Consider the following 20,453-nt stretch of genomic DNA (forward strand, 5'->3'; position numbering starts at 1 on the left):
GTCCCCTGGATTATTTAAATTATCATTTTTTTTTTATCATTTTTATATTTCTTTTAGAAGATCGTACATCCATATATTCACTGCATATATACTCTACATGCTTAGTTAATTAACTTGCAGTAATATCTAGTTAAGTACTGACCCCATTTGCCGTAGGGAGGCTTGTGGGGGTAGTTCAATCTTTTGGTGTTGTTTCTTATGTTCTTGGTTTGCCTGATTATCATGTATACCACTATTTTATTTATAGAAAAGTAAAGTATTAAAAACAGTATTTGTCAAGAATTCAAAAGAAAAATGTCATCAAAAAATTAAAGGTTTATCTAATTTATTGTGATACGCTATGGAAAAGTAAATATAACATGGACAGGGTTAACTATAGTCTATATTATTTGATTTAGTTTCTTAATAGGACTTTTCTTTAGAATATGATGCCAAATTTTCATTTGCTAGCTTCGCAAATCGGCGGAAAGTGAAAATTATATGCGATTGCGGCTAATGTTTCCAGCGTTTGTATAACCTTTTAACTCATGAGTCTCATGCCAACAGCGGCAATTCCAATTCAAATTATAAGAACGTGTACTTTGTTGTTTCATTTATATCATAGATGACTGCGTCAACTTATTCATATGGCTCTTATTACTTTTATACTAAACAAACACATCTCTTGTTACTACACTCATTTACTAGATTTCAGTTACTCTAGTAGTCTAGTACAATCTAACTATCTTCATAAGGGATTAATAAACTAAAAATAGCTAGAAGGAGGAAATATCCATAAAGAAAATAGAAGTTTCATTATAAAAGCATTCGCATGAATAGTGTATATGAAAATTCTGAAATCAAATGATTAAAGTGCTCTGCTTAAATAATAAGCTTCATTGCTCGTGTGTACGGCTAATCATGAAAGAAATCAAGGACACACTCGGACAAAAAATGAAAAGGAAAAAAAAAAAAAGGAAAGCATACAATATTGTGCGAGTTTGGAGCAGTAGTGCAATTTTTTTTTTCTCATTAAATACTTTAGAGGGACAATCACCTAGGTAGACGGAACAGCAGAGGGAGATAAACGGGAATTTAAGTCTTAAAAATTAAACATCTGGTATCATCGATTGTACATTTATCATTTCTACCATTACCTACGTATAGATTTAACACAAGCTAGTCTAATTAAATTGTAGATATCATCAGCATGGTCACATAGACATTAATTGATCACACACACAAAAATGATCATTTTCTTTCCTAGTTATTATATGGCTTGGGCTACAACCTAATTACCTATACATAATTACGTTCATCTAATAATGCGGTTCTCAATGAACTTGAAATATCTACCTATTAAACGACTGTGGCTATTATATTGTTAGTTATAATACGATGATCAGTTTGAAACTTGAGAGGAGAATTTTGAAAGGGGATCATTGTAGGTAGCTAGCTAGCTACATATAAAAGATTAGTTCAACTAAAATATTTCTTGGTTATAATTCGAGAAAGAAAGTGGTGGGCCTGTTGTCTTTTGCATGTAATGGCCGGGGATAATTCCCTCCAAAAAGTTAAATATCTTTTTGATTTCATTGATTGAGAGATCATCATGTTTTGATTATTTCACCTTGGGGGTTAAATCTAGGGTAATGATGATACAGGGGGACAATGGGATGGATATGATATCCTCCAATGCAAGATTTTTCTATTGAAACTGTTACACCATGGGAGTGCTTTCACAAAAGGCTAGCACCTTTCACATTCATATCTTTTTATTCACTCTTATGACTAATGAGTATAGTTGTTAAAACCAGATTAGACTAGTTGATGGTTAATTAGAACAACTGATTAGAATTGGTGCGAATCGGTATAAACTAGTCTCTTTAAATTTAAATTTGGATCTTTTGTATGTATAACTGTCACTAAATCAAATTATTTTTTATTACATTTATATTTATTTTTAATATATAATATATACAAATTAAATTATTTTTTAAAATATATATTTATTAATTATAATTTAAACGATTCAACTAATGAATTACCCATTGAATCAATAAAGCAATAAACTAATAATTTGATCAGTTCAACCATGAGTTCGGTTATGACAAATATGCTAACGAGTATCAAATTTTAAATGATTTTGTAATACTTTTGGTAGCTAGGAGAGTAGGAGAGCAGAGCATAGGTTCTCCATGAGATGTGGATGGCACAAACTTTAGAGAGCATGATATATGATGTGCATGGTGGCCCATTGCCAGTGAACAAGCCTTCACTTGTGTGCACTTTTAACAGTGATGGCTTTCACTCTCTCTCTCTCTCAACCTACAGTGTATGTGCCCTATAATTTTGAGCCTAAACATTAAAAAGATGAACAACTTTTTTCACTCCTAATGATGAAAAAGGCTGCACTCCCCCCTTCACTTGATGAAAGGACAACGCCTGTGTTTGAAATTTGGACATATATTAATTCATTCTTTTATTTATTACATTTATCTTGTATTTAAAGAATCTGTCTAAAATATATCTCGTCTAAGTTGATGTTGTCCACTAATTTTTCGATCTTCACCTGGGATGAGATGTATACTCGTAGAAAAAATTCTAACGTTCAACTTAATAAATATGGGAAGTATAGTTCAGAATAATGTATGTGGGGAAAGAAGTAGAATCACTCTACCTTTATTTATTACTCAGTTCGTGTATTTTTTTTTAAAATAATGTTATATACTAAATTTTTTTTTATTAATTAAGTCTTATTAAATTAATCTAACATAATAAAAATTAATTATAAATAATATTATTTTAAATTTTATTATTATTTAATTTAATTAGACTTGAATCATAAAAAAATTTAGATGTGTAATATTATTTTTTTTATAAAAATATTATTTACCGTTATTTATAGTGGTATACCTCAGTTTAATTCAAAATTAATATACGTTTAGTAGTCGATTTTACTATAGATATCTGTTTTTACTTTTTACTTTGGGACAACTTTTCTATTGTTAGTCCAACTTATCATAAACATATCATTATTACTAAATAATAATAATAATAATAATAATAATAATAATAATAATAATAATTTGGTAAGCAAGCCCAATGACCCACATCACAAATATTATGTTTTGGTAGGCAAATTTACTTTTGACATTACATTAAACACAGCCTCACTCAACCTAATGATTAACACTTCTAGTAAATTTGAATTTTATATTCTATTTAAAAGATTTTGAATTCAAATTTTAAAAAATAAACAAAATAACCTGTTTGTGAATATGCATAAAAAATTGTAGATTAAGTTCTTCTAATCCCCATCATATATTAGGATATAAATATGTATCATAATTAATATATTTATAATTAGTTAAAATGATAATCAACTTATATAAAAGTTTGAGTTCAAATCTTATCAATTATAAAAAAAGTTGTTTTTTTTAATAAATATATACAGCAGATGATATTTTAAAAGGGTAAACTATTGTAAATGTATTTAAATAATTTTGTTGCAGACAAAAATTCACTCAAATTTTGTTATTGGTAAAAAGTCTTCAAATAATATAAAAAAATATTCTATTATATTTTTAGTAATTTACTCATTTTAAAAACAAAAATTTGAACATCAAACTCTCACGTATCCATATCCCTATATATCTCACTCAAATTAATATTTTGAAAAAGAAAAAAGGTTGTCTCTTCTAAATCCTGATGTATCAATTTTCATCTGAATCATTAATTGATAAATCAATGACGGTGCAAAAGTATGGCACTTACCTGTATCGAAATTATTACATATCTCTGACATATTCGGAGTAACAATGCAACTAATCTTATTATTACTAATTAAGGGTGATGAATATGCTCCTATATGAAGGGAACAGTGTTCTTCCATCCCGAATTCCCCATACAATAGTACAGAAAAAAATTTAAACACCAACAAAATTTATTATTTTTGGTCAATATCTTTAAAAATTAATTTAATTTTTTAATTTAATAATTTAATAATATATTTTTAATTTATATTTTAAATATTATTAACTAATTAATAACAAAAATAATAAATTTTAATTTATTGACCGTCTAACATTCTCCCAATAATTTATACTCGCATTCTGACACGCACCATGATATAAAACATATGGTTTCAATTCAATGAGAATAATATATTATATGGCCTTACCTATTAGATTTAGTAACAAACTAACAACAACGTACACTTTTTGTGATCCTGTGACAGTGGAATAATATGCGCGCAATAATAATAATATTGATGGTGAGATAGACTTTATACGCTGTTCGTTTGTTTTAGATCGATCTTGCTCATCAACTATGCCAGCTTATTACCATTAACTAGTGTATGTTCGGTGCCAAAATTACGGGTAATACATCAAATTATATAAAAAAAAATTTATTAAAAAATTAAATAAAAAATATATATAATAATTATCACTATAAATATTTTATAAACTGATTAAATAATTATTTGTAGTTTAAATTTTGTTTTATGTGTATAATAATCCATCAGTTAGTGATAGATTCTTAATAAATAGAGTATCAATATGTGATGGATTAATCTTCAACTTATTGAGTTAAAAAATTCATAAAAAAAATTGTATTTGTCTTTAAAATAAATTAATTTCTTATTAATAGCAATATTTATAGACTTTTGTTTTTGTTAAAATTTATCTGTGACAATTTTATTTGTTAGTATCGTATTTATTTTTGAAGTCAAAATAATATGATCAACATTGTTATTTGTTAAAACTTCACATTTTATGAAATAATTTTTAAATTTTCAAATTTATAAACTTATGTCACTACAAAAGTTATTAGATCGATTAATATTTATTGGTAATATGATATACGGAAACACCATTGTTGAGTATTAGTTAGTGTGAAGAGAAACCAATAACAACTTTTGTTATTCAATATATCATTTATTCCATTGAAAAATAAATTAATATTTTCTGAACTGGTAAATACATTTTTTTCTAATTTCTTACACCATTTTATTAGATAATATTTATCATTAAAAAATAACAATGACCATACTATCCTATAATATATATGATGTACAAAGTAATTTCTTATCTTGAAATCAATCATAGTTAGTGAGATAAAATTTAAACTATTTTTTTTATTTTCTTACTCAAATCTAAATTTAAATTTAAAATTGATTAACAACTCATCCTTTTTTAATTTTAATAACAAAAATAAAATTGGTTAGATACAAAATATTCAGCATTTAATAATTTTAATCATTTAAATTTTAGTTACCGAAAATTGGGTTAAAAATTAATTATAAACTTAATAATCGATAATATATATTATATTAGTACGCCAACTTTTATATATACTAAGTGTTATAATATATTAAATAGTATAGTATTTATTATAATAATGACTCAAAATATTAATTCAAGATATATTTGGGTCTAGTGAGACCTCAATGCAAGTAAGATCAACCTTAAAGGCCCATTGTTAGGGTCCCAAATCCGACTTAGGTTCATTACCTTAGAGGTCCAATGCAGATGACGTCCATGCGTCCCTTCTCAAATCGGTTGAGATTGGATCTCCGTTACTAATTAGGTATGATAATGGATACTCAGGGGAGTGTGACAAGGCCCTTTTCCATTCCTCACTCCTATTTAAAAAAAAATACCCTGTCTCTTCTCTGTCTTTGCAAGTTTCTCTTTAATTATCCCTTAGAAAATACAAAGAGAGAGAGAGAGTTCAAATTAGAAGATCCCTTAGGGAGGGAGGAATTTAAATTAGAGGCAGGAATTAGAGTTACTAAATTCAAGAAATAGATTTATTTATATATAAATTAAGATACATTAATAATTGTATATTCGCGTGTATTTAATATGTTTTATGGGGCGGATATTTATGTCCGTATCCCCATTAAGGGTGGCAAACTGGGAAGCCCATCCTACCCGACCAAAAGTCCATCATCTGGCAGACTGGACCGTCCTGTCTCTCCTAACGGTAGGTTGATGGGTTGGCGGGCCATGTCCACCAAATCTCTCTTTTTTTATAAACTATTAAATATTAAACAATATATATAATTTCACAACCATTTCAATAATTATAAACCAAATTTTTTGAAACAAAATAATAAAACTAACATTGTCCAAAGCAAAATAAATATTGTCCAAAACATATAATTAAACATCTTCAAGTTTATAATCAATTAAATATAAAACATAATCCAAAATATAACTTAGAACATCTTCAATTATCATTTTCATCCTCTTGTAGATCAATAACATCATTGAGCTTTGTAAAACTATAGCCCTGACAAAAAAAAAAACACTTGGCCCGGCGGGGAAGTCCGCCCCGCCAAAACCCACGGATTAGGCGGTACAGGGTAGACGGACTTTTTAAATTTGGCGGTCTCAAATTTCCACTTCACCCCGCCTTTTTTGGCGGGTTACACGACCCGATCGACCCGGTGAAGATTTCACGGGTCCCCATCTAGCCCTAAAACACGAGTGATCCCTGTAAATACCTGTTTCGGCTGTTTTTGTGATCATTCTTATTGCTAGTATTCGTTGGCTCGTGACGTGGAGTTATTCCAGCCACTCAATAAATTCTCAAATAATAAAAGTCTAGGTGATATCATTTTTATAAAGTCACATATATCCTTGTTATAACAATATTAATAGAAGATAAATAGATAAACACTAAACTATTGTTTGGATATAAGATGAAAAATAAGAAAAAAGAAAATAGAAAGAAAGAAAATGAGAGGAAAAAAATAAAAAGAAAAATATACTTTTTGCATGCTGTTTAGACGAAGAAAAATGAATGGAAAAAAAAATAGAGAAACATTTTTCTTTTACTTGGATGGAAAGAAAAGTAAGAGCGAAAATTATAATAGAGTAAAATTACATTAATGTGTTTATAAATTATGTATAAATTATAATTCAAAGGGTAACTTTGTACTTTTATCCATGTTTGCACTTCTCCTTCAATTTTTTTCGCAACTTTAAAGAGAAAAAATTTACATGAGCTTCACATACACTTTTTTATTTTCCAAACAATGAAAAATTGATTTTTCCATCTATTTTCTTCTCCAACATTTTATTTTCCTACAAATTCTTCTAATTCAAACAATGTTTAAATAAGTCATATTTTTTATATATATAACAATAACTAATATCATATATTATAACTTGTGAAATCATAATATTTTGAGAAGTGATGTATAGACAATTTAAATATTGATAAGTCTAAAAAATTTTAATATAAAAAATAAAAAAATTACATGTTGATCCATAAGATTTTTTTTAAAATAATTTGTCCATAGTCTATGATTAATAACTTTAAAATTATATATGTTATTTATCTTATATATTTTTTTATCTTCTAATGATATTAAAGTCAACCTATTTTATTATCTTGTGCCTTCAAAGAATTTACACGACTGACATAAAAATTTAATAATTGAAAAAAAATTCATTACAATGAGTATATTCATTTTAACAAATATCCTTCTATCTAATACTATAAAAAAAATACACTGGTCACCTTGAAGTACTACCGGTCAACTTTCATCCACAGTGGTAGAATGCCTAAATTGACATATATTCATCAAACAAACAATCAATAAAATATTATCCGTACTTTCCCATTTTGGGTAGATTTATACATAAAAAAATTATACATAAAGAAAAAAGAAGAAGAAAAGAAGAGTTGAAATAGTATTTGCGATAAAAATCATTATTCTTATAATTTTGTGTGGCCATCTATATATATAGTAGGCCAAATGACTATGATTATCTAACAAAATTAATTTGTATTTATTATATTCAATTTAAATAAGTAAAAAATTATTTTATTTTAATTTAATCCTTAATTCACATTATTTGGATTTGGCTCAATATTAATAATTTGATTTGATTTGATTTAATTATTAGTTAAAAATATTTCAGTTGCCTATTTTATTCATAGATTTATTATTTTAATGACTAATAAATTAATTAAATTAATTAATTAGTACACACAATAAATTTGGTTTAATAAATTAAAAAAATAAAAAAATACTAACAGAAAATTAAAAGAAATAAATTAGGAAATATTACCAAATCAAATTGATATAAATTATAATAAATGATGTGATATTTAAATATCTAATCAAATCAATTAGTTTATGTAGTTAGTTTATCGTAATAACTTGTATTTAATGAGTTAAAAGAAATAAATTGAAAAACACTCTCAGAAGTATGCTACGTCAGCTCCATCATTAAGTATAAAAATCCGATTTTTATATAATAAAATAGATAGATAAAATAGATAGAATAGATTAACATTTAGAGTTATGCTATACATACAAGTTTTTTTGGCTTACAACTCTTACAAGTTGGGCCAAATCTAACAAAAACTACATTCATCCATTGGAGCGTGATAACAGACGTGTCACTCAACCATTATTTCCAAAGCGCTCTCTCACTCACCATTATGGAAGACACTTCTTCTTCTTCACGTTCCTCCTTCTCCTCCTCATCTTCCTTCTTCTTCTTTTCCTTTTTCTTTGGTTTCTCCTCCTTTTTCTTCGTGTGTTTCATCTTCATCGTTATTTTTTTATTACCGTTGTTGTTGCTGCATTTTTTTCCTCCTCCTCTTTCTATTGATTTTGTAATATTATGCTTTTTTTTGTTTGATTTTTTTCCCAAGAAGAATTATAAGAAAACGAAATAAGAAGATGAGGAAGAAGAAGCAGTAGAAGATGAAGAGGAGGAGGAGGAAGAGTTTTGAATTATGCAAAACTTATTAAAATAAAAATACACTCAAAAATTCTTAAAATACACCCAAATATCTTCGTATTACACTCAAATATCTTCGTGTTACACCCAAATTTGCTGCAAATACAGAAAACTATTTTCTTCTTTTTTTTTCCTAATTTCTTTCTTTCTTTTGGTTAAATGAATGTAAGTTCATCCTCTTTCAAGTAATTTTGCAGCATTATGTGTTTCTTCTTTTTCTTTGTTTAATTTTTTTGTTTTTATTCTTGTTAAGAGAGTAAAACAAGAAGAAACTTGAGAAGGTAAAATAAAAAAGAAAAGATGAATAAGAAAAAAAAGAAGAAAAAGATTGTGATAATGATAAAAAAAAGGAAAAAACAGTAGAAGATGAGAAGGAGGAAGAGGAAGAGTTTTCAATTATGCAGAACTTATCAGAATAAAAATACACCCAAAAATTTTTAAAATACACCCAAATATCTTCGTGCTACACCCAAATATCTTCGTGCTACACCCAAATTTGCAACAAATACAGAAAAATATTTTCTCTAATGCTGCATTTTTTTCTTCTTTTTTTTCTTATTTCTTTCTTTCTTTTAGTTAAATGAATGTAAGTTCATCATCTTTCAAGTAATTTACTGCATTGTGTTTCTTTTTCTTCTTTGTTTGATTTTTTTGTTTTTATTCTTGTTAAGAGAGTAAAACAAGAAGAAACTTGAGAATGTAATATAAAAAAAGATAAATAAGAAAAAAAAGAAGAAGAAGATGGTGATGATGATAAAAAAAAAAAAAAAGAAATAGTAGAAGATGAGAAGGAGGAAGAGGAAGAGTTTTGAACTATGCAGAACTTATCAGAATAAAAATACACCAAATATCTTCGTGTTACACCCAAATATCTTCGTACTACACCCAAATATCTTTGTACTACATTCAAATTTGCTGCAAAAAAATCTTTTCTCTAGTGCTATATTTTTTCTTCTAAATTGAACCACACCTTAGCCTTGGATTCAAAACAATAATCAATTTTGTTCTGGTTCAATTGACAATCTGAACCTTAATTATTTATTATTTTCAACAAATGAGATAACTGGTGATGAAAGAGAAAGAGAAAACGAAAAGAAGAGAAGAAATTTCAATGAAAAAAGAAGGAGGAAGAGAAGGAGGAGGAAGAGGTGGTGTTGACGACGACAATAACAAGAGAGAAAAATTACGAAAAAGAAGAAGAAGAGGCACGAGAAAAAAACATAAAAACCGCGTAAATATAAATGATTTGTATGAAAAAACGCTTGTACGTGGAGAATAACTCTAAATTTTATTCAACTTTTTCACTTATATTAATTCTAAAAAATTATTATATATGCTATTTATGTGTATATTTTTTCATACCTTTTATTTTTTATATAAAAATAATTGATAAAAAATGAAAAAAATATTAAATACGATAGACGTCAAAGACATACAACAATATATATAATTGACTGCATCAACGGAACAGTGAAGGCTTAAAGTGTATAATAAGGATATGTTTTCTTCACAAAAACGGGGTTTGAGTAGGAAGAAACTTGGTTGAAGTCTTGAAGAAAATATTTAGAAGATCAAATCAGCAATTTTTGTTTTGGTAAACTCAAATCAGGCATATATAAAAGGTGCAAAATAATGGATTTGTTTTCAAAAAAATAAATTAAAGATTTTTTTTAAGTCATATCTCGAGTGTAAACGAGATATGTGTGAAAATTTTAACGACTATATCTCGTTTGCAAGCAGTGGAAACAAAATACGTTACTAAAAAAATAGCTCTATTGCTACGTTTTTAAAGTGTGACGAAAAGTTAAAAAAACGTAGCAGAAAAATTAAAAAAGCGTGGCGATAGTTTTTGCCACGCTTTTTGAGTTACCGGCACGCCTTTGAAATGGTCACATCTGCTAGTGTGGCGGTTGCTCTATCGCCACCCTTTTGGTGACATATCGCCACGCCTTTTAAAGCGTGGCGATAGCCTTATCAAATTAAAAAAAAAAATCTTTTTTTTTTTTACTTTACCTTCATCATTGCACAATATAAATTCAGTCCTTTTTTATTATCAAACCTATAAATATAGTATGCAATTTTTATTACAAGACAAATCAAATAGTAATTAGTGACATATATAATTTTGCTATAATTATTTTATACATTAATAGTCAAATACAAAATAAATCTCGAGTTCAAAACTTTGATTTCTCAACAAGTTTCTCAACTTGAGCATGAAAGCATAGAAATAATCAAATGGCATCATCTCCATATATTAGTCCCACCAAAAAAGAAAACACTAGGGCACTCTTTTTATATGGATAAAAGAACGGAAGAAATTTAAGAATTTAAAATTGTAAGTCACATTATATATAATAAATTTTATGCTTGTCCTCTACCAACTAACAACAAAAATGAAATTCTTTAAATAATATAAAATATCGTCGCCCGATTCACAAGTAATTTCCATAACCCCTCATAGATTGTTTTCTTTGATGTCTCCATTTTTGCCACCTTCGATAGCCACAGCAGCCATCAGCTCATCAAAGTTTGCAGTCTTCCCAACTCTCAAATAATATTTCAATCTAAAACACCATTTATCATATGTAGCAGTCAGAAATCAATGCAGCAGATCATAATGATTAAGACAATAAACATAATCTAAAATCAGCAAGCATAAAATGTCTTACTCCTTTCAATAGCAAACCCATTATTTTTCAATATTTCAGCAACGGTTACCAATGTGGCAATAGTTGCAGTAAAAGAAAACCAACTAATTCAAAAATATCAAAATTACAATCACAAAAAAAAGTTGAGAAATATTGAACTACAAAGAAACAACTCATAAATAAATCACTAAAAAAATCATGCATATATTATTCATTAATTTTGAAATGTAATTCTCCTATCACAGGAAAAAATGTGTTGTACTTCAAAAACAGTAAAGGGCCTCTACAAATATTGTATTTTCAAAACACAATACTATCTAATACTTCAATTAGCTTATCAAATTTGACAACTATTACACAGATTTTTCAAGTTCCATTGTGAATCCTTGCTCAAATATGCTAGTTGCTACGAATTATTAGTAGACTTTAGAAAAACAAGCACAAAAAAAGCATATTCGCAACATAGACATTCATAATCCTTCTATAATCAGAAACTATTATACTAAGTTTATGAAAGGAGGAGATAACAAGATAATGTATCAGAAAAATAAATAACATCTAGATTCAGTGTCAAATTTTATTCTTAAATCATAATCTACTCATTATTATACTATTAGAACTAGCAAAATAAAACCTTTTCTTTTCAATAAACATATAAGAGAATGGATTTGATGTAAAATAATAAACATTATAAACAATGTGCTACCACATCATAAAGGATACATGAGAGAAATAGAGGTGATATGGATCTGAGTTTTCTTGGCTGCTTTTTATTAAAAATACTCCTAAAATTTAACACATGATAAGACCATGGATAGACTTAGTACTATGAATCAAGAAATTCAATCTTGAGATTTCAATTAGTTCATGCAAGTAAAAGTGCTCATTAGGTCAAATGCAGATGAATCAAGCGGTGCTGAAAAAATTAAACAAAGTAAAAACATTAATAAGAGAGTTATATATAGATACCATTGAATCAATGAATTTCTGGTTCATGCAATACTCCTCAAGCTATTGAAGCTCTTAAGAGAAGTTCTACAAATACGGGAAAAAGGCACCTGAAGCTGAGATTGAAACACAGAGTCAAGTAGCAGCAGCAAAGTAGAAGCAGAATAAGAGGTAGCAGGGACAGCGAATAGCAATATGTTGAGCTCGTCAATATTTATATATAGTCACTTTGAAACATTGGAGACAAAAGTGTTTGGGATCCCAGGATAAGCTATTTAACCAATCAATTCATAATTTCTTATAAATATAAATCAAGCTAGAGCATTAACAGCTTCTCATATCAGATTATATTGTTCTAGTATAATTTTTAAAAGAAAAAAAAATATAGAATCCATGAATTACCTTTTTCAATGATTTAGAGTGCTTACAACTAAAGAACCACACTCAGCAATGATTTTGTTCTGCATAAACACAAAAAAAGAACAAAACTTAGTTGCACAAATAAACCAATTAACCTTCTTAGATTTAACTACTATAATGACAGCAAAAGAATTATGTTCGACATTATTATATGAGGCTCAAATAATTATCATTTAAACTTCTCTAACTACTTACGAACTGAAGAATTAGAGAACTAGAGAAGCACAAATGAATCAGAGAATAAAAACATAAACAAAGAAGCACAAATGAATTTTGTTCAGATGAGAAGCCATACCTTGCTAGTAACTTTGTTCTTTGGAAACTTGACAGTGCATGCAGTTCTCTCCTTTCACCGGTTTCCTTCCTTGTCGAATCGGTAAAACTTCGATTTCCTAAAATCAATTGAAAAAAAGTAATAACAATTAAAAGCACAGATTTATTGTAATATTCAAAATAAATGATTAAATGATGATCGAAGATTTACTGAAAAAGCATGAGTTAGGGATTACAGATCGAGGATGGCATCTTCGTCCTCTTCGCCGGTTGTGACAGCAACCCCCTCAAGCTTGACGATGGAAGGGAGTGGCACTGAACAACAAACCTTCTCCAATGCTCCGACAGAAGGAAGCGGCGGTGGAAAGGGTTAGGGGTTTGCAGTGACGAAAGGGAGCGGCAGCGGAGGGAGCATCAACGGAGGGTTTGCGATAGTGCTGAGGGAGTCACTGCCAGAGAGAGTCACCGCCGAAAGAGGGTTTAGAGTGTGAGCAGCAATGGTGTGAGTGCCGGAATAGGGAGCGCCGACGGAGGCATTGCGAGCAACGGCGATGTTCTTCGGATCGCTGGGGTCGCGGAGTGCTGGGGTTCTTTCGAAGGGCCTTTCTTTTTAGGGTGAGTATAAAGGGTTCGAATGAGAAAGATAGAGTTTTGAAGAGGGTTTGCAATGTAATTAACTAATTATATCCTTTTCGAAACGTTTTTTTTTTGCAACCTTTGGCCACGCTTTTGAAGCGTGCCGAAAGAGTTGTCGAAAACGGCCACACTTTTGAAACGTCACTATAACAAAACCTTGTCGCCATGCTTTAAAAGTGTGCCTGTTTCTCTTTATGGTTACGCTTTTTAAGCGTGAAAAAAAAGCGTGGCCAAATCTCGAATCAATTCCATCCTCATAAAAGCGTGGCCATAGACCCTTTTCGCCACGCTTTTTAAGCGTAACAAAAAAAAACGCGGCCAAATCTCTAATCAATCACCACCCTCATAAAAGCATGGTCATTGACCACTTTTGGCCACGCTTTTAAAACGTAGCTATATGCCTTTTTTCTTGTAGTGTGTGTATATACTGTAACGAGATATGAATATTTGTATATTGGATTAACAACACTACTCAAATTAATAAGTACCTATGAGGTATGACAGAGTCGGATTTGGATAATACCCATCCTGGTATATATATATATTTAGTAAAATAATTAATAATATTGCATTATATTTAACTTTATGTATGTACAGAATACATAATATTTAAAAATATAAATATTTTTTAAATAATATATATTGATAAATAAAATATTTAATTTATTTATAAAAAAAATCGAAAAATATCCGTTTCAGAAATAAACTCCGAAGTCCCAACTATGATTTGAACTAAAGATAAAAAAGATGGAATGACATATACTTCTCTACATGTGAGCTGTTTTTTTATTTATTTACATGGATTGGAGTTTGGACGCTCCTAATTCTAAGCATTATATCATAAATTTATTTATCCTATACCTTTGTATATCTAACACTTATAGTTTTTTATTCATATTTGAATTTTAATAAATTTTAAATCCAAATATAACATAAAGAGATATTTAATTTATCATTTGAATTTGTTCAGATCTTTTATTGAGGTAACGAACTAATAGAATTCAAAAATCTTAATTTGACAATATTAGAACCAAATAAAGAGAACAATTTACAAAATATTCCAATACTTAAGTCATTCGGGTTTTAAGTGATAACATATTGAAAAAAAAATTACTTATCAATTTTTTTCCCTCTTATTTATACCTTATGAAATAATGATTAAAACCTTTATTATTTTTAATGTACGTGTTTAATATTATAATTTAATAATTTTATAACTTTATTAATCTTAATAACATATCTATTAATTAATAACATAACATACTCATTAACTAATAAAAGTAATGTCTCTAATATATAATATTTTCGTCTAATCATAATCTCGAATATTATTCTTGTTACAATCTCAGTTGCCCTTAACAGTCCTTTGACATTAAGATTGGTACACAGCAAAAACCATATGTGAGTGAGTGAGACATTTCTTTTCCCTACGGTCCAATCCCAATCTTCTTCATCATGCCTATTCCTAAAGCCCTGGGCCATGCTAACAACATCATATTAATGGACCCAATTATGGACCGACCTTGCATTCGGGGACCCCGCAATCCCCATTAGATTATTACTCATTCACTCGCAGCTTTTCAAAACTTTTATTTTCAATAATTAAGGAAGATTATCCAAATTGTTAATACAATAAGGTTTGGACTGGACTCATTGAGGTCATTTCATCGTCATGCATACATCGAAACGACACTCTTCTATTTTTGCGTTATTCTATACTTGATTAGCAGCCACTTATTAGTTATTACAAAGGCATGGCCTCTATTTTTTTGGTTTGCACGAGAAAATCATTATTATTGTAAATAAATTATTGGGATGATTAAGTAGATGAGCAATTGTAAGTGGGGCATATTATCTGAATTCTGAAATGATCTAGAGTGGTCTGTACCTGATGGGTTGTACGGACTCAGAAGGCCATGTAGATATACTGACACACACATGCCAATGTGCCATTATGCCATTATGCTCATTATTATGCCTAATAGCCTAATGCATCATCATCATCATCACTACTCACCGCCACCACCACCATAGTTTTCATTCTTTCCTTTAATTATCATTGTTCAATTATATGATTAAGTAATAGTACAAAAAGAACTTTTACATTGCAAAAATTAAAGATAAAATTACAATACTAAAAGAATGACAAAGCAGAAGGCAATGTTCTTCCATCCCAATATTACAATATATACTCACACTCAGATAGGCACGATGATATGGCCTATCCTATTAGATTTAGTATAAACAATGTGCAAAGGTATCATTTTACTATCACAGCAATCCAATTTCAGCACCAAGCCTTTTTGTATGTGTGGATTTCTCAACGGGGTTTCTGAATTTAGTTTGTTTTGAATATGTATGTGTCCTTTATATAGTGCAAATTAAAGGTGGGAAATTAACCGGAGACGAGTTTGCTCTTTTCACATCATCCCTGATTTTAAAGAATTGCTTCTACTTGCTTTGTTATGTGATTGTAATTGTATATGATTTTGGTAACATGTTATGATAAAAATATTTCTTGATGATGTAGTGAATTTGCAATGTGGAGGCTATATGACTTTTGTGTCATTTCAAATATCAAAATTCTAATGGGGTGGCATGCTTCCACATGGTTATTTCAACAGTGTGATTATAACTTTATAACATCTCCAATTTATTTTCTTATGATTATAAACTTTGGTTCTTATTCACTGCTACTTGCTAGAAAAATAGAACCGAGATTTCTGATTGGTGTTTGTCACACTATACTCTAGTATTTCTTGCAACTACATTTTGGTGGCTATGTAGCATTTGGGGTAACAAAATGATATTTTCTGACCCTCGAGATATATAAAAATACCAGCGATGAATTGATGATAGATAAAATCTTAATGAGTTGCCATAATGGAGGAGATTATGAATCTTTCTATTATTTGTATCAGAGACTGGCCACTATGAGTATCTTTTTTATACATGGAGTTCAAATTTCTAAATTTAGTTTTATTGGGTTCATTGTCATGAAGTGGATCAAATTTCATAACTATTGCCATTTGTTCATTTTTCTGTTTTCGTTGTTGTTATTATTTTCTATTTTTTCCCTTTTTTTAAACATGAGTTAGTTCCTAATAACACAAATAGAAAGTACTTAATTTCATTGTGCATAAAACATTTCTGCAGGCAATCATTGCTTTTACTTATAAACAAAATGGATTGCTTATTGGTTGCAAGTTTAGAACAATGGAGAAAATATTTGGCAGGTAAGTTTTCCAGTGTTGAACTTCGTTGGGGTATTAATCTTGTGCTTTGAACTTGATGAGATGGCTTGTATAATTGTCACTAAACCAATAATGCAACATAGATATGCAAGTTCATGTAATAAAAATAATTGATCCAATAGGAAAAGATTTGTTAGTTTGCCACACCAACGATGATTACCGAAAGGACTCAGCACATGATGGATTGTGAAAAGATATAATAAAAAAAGATATTAGGGAGAGTAATATAAATCTATAGCATAAAGTTACATTGAAACAATAATCCATCTTTGATTTTCTCACTGTACAACCGTTGATTTTAGCAATCAACTGCCGATAAGTTTTATATTATCAGTAGATCTACTAAAGTTAGCTTTTAAGAAAGAAATGCATAAAACTTAGGGCAATACCATTGTTTTCTAAAATCTTTGAGTAAGTGTTTGTGTGAATAAGCTTTTTGTACTTGTTGATATATAATATAAAAGTGATGCTAAATTGGATGTTCAAGTAAAAGGCACCGAGAAGATGCTGTGTGGAATTGATCACATTAATCAGGCCTCTGAAGTCATCATTGTAAATCCTGTTCACTTATATATCCTATCCTTATCTTTTCATTTGCCAAAACTTCTAAAAATTTGAATTGAAGACATTTTGACACTAGGTATGCTAACAGGTTGAAGGAGAACTTGATAAGCTTTCATTTTAGGAGGTTAGCCTCTAGAATTGTGTCAGTGTTATAGGGACTTAGGGAGTGCACCTGAAAAAATTTCAAAAGATTTTTGACCAATAGAAAAGGTTCTTGAAATTAATCATTCATAAGGTTCATTTGATTACGCACAAAAACATGGAATAAAATTGTATCATTAATTCTTTTCCTGTTGATACTTGATACCATTCTTATTTGTCACGCTAAATAACCCATTTGAGGTATATTGACAAAATGAAAAAACTTACATGAGGGTAATCTTTTCTCAATGATTATTAAACCATTTGTTCCAAAAACAATAAATTGACCGTGTCTGATTATAATCTCATCCGTATATCATCAATGACATTGGTATTAGTTTAAGTAAATTTATATGGCTAATTTTTTTGTATATTAAAAAAATTTTGGTATAATACTTAATGATTAGATTTTATGGTATTTTTTAAAATTGTGAGAATAGGACAATACGTTTTTTTATATTGACAATATGTCTCCTTGTATTGTATATTTTAACAAGGGAGCGTATTATTAATACAAGGGGTGTATTGTCTTGCTCGCACAATTTTAAAAAATACCATAAAATTCAATAATTGAGTATTACACTAAAATTATACCAGTACGTACAAAAATGAATAAATTTATATAGCTCATAAATTTTTATAGGGCATTTTTTTTATCAATTCACTAATGAATCACAATAAGTCAATAACATATAATAAAAAAGATCATCTATGTTAAATTTCACTACAATCAGACATCAATAAGCATGTAATTAAAAAATATTTTGTTTATGTATATTTGAACAAATATAATACGTCGATTTTCAAGTATATAAGTGTAATCACAAAAAAAAATATATATGTGTGTTTTTTTTTTTCTCACACACATATCCATCCTTCATTTTTGCGTGCTTCTATTTTTTCCCATTTTCTTGTTCGCAGAAGGGGTTGTCGTCAGAGTACGGGGGTTCTGTCTTCCGTGTCTTCGCCGGTATGGTGTAGAGGGGAACTAGATTCAAGGTCCGATTTTGGCCGAAAGCGGTTCGGACTCGAATACTGGGCCGGTGTGTGCTACTGAGGCCCAAGGTGGCAGTGCTTTTTGTTCATATAACTTTGCTACAGATCCTGTTTGGACATAAGAAGTGGGCTGAGATGAAAGTAATTAACATTTCAAATGTTCCTGGAGCTTAGCAACAGACAAAAAGATGATCAACTCCACTTATCCATGAAACCCTATTAGTTAACTCCTCAAATTGACTATGATATTCCTCCGTCGTACCATTCTTCCCAAATTAGAGACTCCCACGTGTATTGGATGTTGTTGTTCACCCCCCAGCGATACCATGCATAAGCAGCTCCCACCAAATGGAAGGACATCACCCTAATCCTTTGTTCAATATTGCCGAGCTCGAAACACCCAGTCATCCAGACCATCGCCTTCAAACATTGGCAGCTCGGCCATCTTCACTTTCCCCGGACCCGTGACTAAAAGCCACCCCACATCGAGTCGTCCCCTGGCCCGACGGAATCCTCAACTTTCTCCTTCAACTTCACATTTTTTCGTAACAACTTCCCAATTGACGGTAACGACAACTTCAAAGACTTAAGTTGATGCTGAGTCTCATCTGCCCTCTCGTTGGCCTCGGCGAGTTCCGTCCGTCATCTCCGGACACTCAATGAAAGCACCAATTGATAGATCACTGCAATATAACAATAACAGCACATTCCACACTAGAGTGAACAACACAATCAAGTATGCGAGAATCAATAAAAGAATAGCGAGTAAAAGAATGTATATCACCCAAGAAAGGAACAAAGCAACGCCAATTCTCCCTATTCGAGTTGGGAAGAAACTCCACTCAATTACCAAATCAATTACACACCTCACTCCACAACATTCCACTCCCCTCTATTCATACCCCTAAGAGGAATGCTAGAAGGCCAGCAACTTTTGTAATTTGTAGCCATCAAATAGTCATCAATAATGATTTTAATGATGTGAAATTGGTGTGAGATTTCATCTAATGACTCACTTTTCTTTGCTGATTACATACTGGAATTTAACAAAATTGCTGGCTCTTAGACTTTTCTATAAATTTTATTGTGTATGAACTAAGTTTGAGAATTATTCCTCTACTGTGCATCTTCTCATGCATGGTAATCTTTCTCATCCATGTTAGAAGCCTTCTCACTCTTTTGTTTTGGATTCCTCAATCTTAGGTTCTTGGTTCGGCCCACCATGAGATGGGCCATTGATCGTATCATTTAAGGTCCTTCCATTGCTGCTTGTTTCCAATTGGATGCACAGCTTCATTAGTAGACGAGAGTAGTTCAGTAACTTCATTAAAATTTAACAGTTGGGTAGATAAATAACTATTGACAAAATGTTTGGGATATTTTGTCAAAAAATCTAAATTTTTGGACGTCATTTGTTATTATTATCTTTTGAGTAACATTGTATTAAAATTGAAATTTTTTGGGGGGCTAAATCACTGTTGACTCTTATATCTCTAAAAGAACTATGTGAATTATTTATTTTAAAAAAATTGTTATATATACTTTTAAAAAATACAATGACGTCATATATAATTTTTTTATGCACTAAACCGATTTAATAAGTATTTTTAGAGTCTAATGTCTACGTTAAAGAGTAGATTGACGTCAATTTTTTTAGAAAAACCTAATTGATATACTTGTATTTTATAGGAATAAATGCGCCTCGTATGGGAAAAATAACAGATACATGTAATTAATAATTATACACACATGTCCAAAGAAATTTAAGGTTTTTTTTATATGCATTCTTAATTTTATTATTGTGAAAAAACAAAAATAGA

General features: G+C 29.6%; 2 long non-coding RNA genes across 2 annotated transcripts in view; both read left to right on the top strand.

Moving 5' to 3' along the window:
* The window catches only part of LOC110270331, an 18,327-nt gene continuing 7,334 nt past the window's right edge, over nucleotides 9,461-20,453 (top strand). Inside the window, exon 1 of the long non-coding RNA XR_002359746.1 lies at nucleotides 9,461-9,494. This is a non-coding gene — a long non-coding RNA (uncharacterized LOC110270331). The remainder of the gene's footprint in view (nucleotides 9,495-20,453) is intronic.
* On the top strand, nucleotides 15,821-19,568 carry LOC110270330. The gene is made up of 3 exons (XR_002359745.1): nucleotides 15,821-15,935; nucleotides 16,835-16,914; nucleotides 18,559-19,568. It is a non-coding gene; the product is annotated as an uncharacterized LOC110270330 (long non-coding RNA).

The sequence above is a fragment of the Arachis ipaensis genome, chromosome B03 (genome assembly GCF_000816755.2).
Source record: "Arachis ipaensis cultivar K30076 chromosome B03, Araip1.1, whole genome shotgun sequence".
Lineage (NCBI taxonomy): Eukaryota > Viridiplantae > Streptophyta > Magnoliopsida > Fabales > Fabaceae > Arachis > Arachis ipaensis.